This window comes from Penaeus monodon, chromosome 21 (assembly GCF_015228065.2).
Source record: "Penaeus monodon isolate SGIC_2016 chromosome 21, NSTDA_Pmon_1, whole genome shotgun sequence".
NCBI lineage: Eukaryota > Metazoa > Arthropoda > Malacostraca > Decapoda > Penaeidae > Penaeus > Penaeus monodon.
Window position 1 is genome coordinate 32,393,288 of NC_051406.1, and position 323 is coordinate 32,393,610.

The following is a 323-nucleotide window of genomic DNA, read 5'->3' on the forward strand; positions in this document are numbered from 1 at the left end:
TTACTGGACTTTCCTTCCCTGTCTAATCGATCGTTCAAAGTTGCTAGTCACACAGCGTAATCATCTCTCTCCATTCGCTTCTTTCTCCCAGAGTTTGACAAGTTTTCTTTTTTCATTCGTTCCTCGCAGTCCAAGGCCTTAACAGCAGACGCCGTCAAGCGGCTGCATGCTGACTCATTCCAGCTCCTCACCGCCCTTCTCTGAGTGCCCTCAAGCGAACTCGAACAGGTCGTAGTAGTAGTCGTGCATGAATGCCTTTTTCATGTTTGCGATCAGTGATGGCATTTTAGTGAACGCATTGCGATGGGATGTGATGCGCGCGC